This window comes from Egretta garzetta, unplaced genomic scaffold (genome assembly GCF_000687185.1).
Source record: "Egretta garzetta isolate BGI_Z169 unplaced genomic scaffold, ASM68718v1 scaffold60, whole genome shotgun sequence".
Taxonomy (NCBI): domain Eukaryota; kingdom Metazoa; phylum Chordata; class Aves; order Pelecaniformes; family Ardeidae; genus Egretta; species Egretta garzetta.
In genome coordinates this window covers 2,515,341-2,515,905 of record NW_009258269.1, presented here as the reverse complement: position 1 = coordinate 2,515,905, position 565 = coordinate 2,515,341, and positions in this window count along the sequence as shown.

Here is a 565-nt window from a genome sequence, read left to right as displayed (position 1 = left end):
CCCCCGCCGATGGGCTTTGGGCTCCTTGCTGGAGCTGCCTGGGCTCATTCAGCCGTGACAGCCACGGAGCTGTGCAGCTGGGCTCAGGGATGGGACCCGAGCATGGGGAGCATGGCCACTGCATGCATGGAGGCACCGAAGCGTCAGGCAAACACAAGCGAGGCAGTTTGGAGAGCTGGAAGTGGGGCAGAGACGGGTGGCGGAGTGGGAAAGGGGCACAGGGCTGGCGATCCTCCTCTAAGGGTGCTGCTGCCAAATACCTACAAGCAGGGCAGGGGGTGGTTGACAACATCGTGGGACCACAGGCAGGGCAGCTGCAGGGGAGCACCAGCATGTCCCCGTGTGACCCCGCTCAGGGTCCTGAGACAAGCTGAGGTGGCCTGGGGAGGCAAACCCATCACTGACCCAGTGCCACCCACCGGTGTCCCTGTGCTCACCGTCCCCGCTCACCAGGAAGGGGCACGTAGCTTGAAGCCAGCTCCAGCCCATCCCTCCCTTCAAAGTTCATTTTGCTGGTTTCTCTGTGCTGGGCTGGGTTGCATAGATGCTCCCCCCCCCCCTCCCC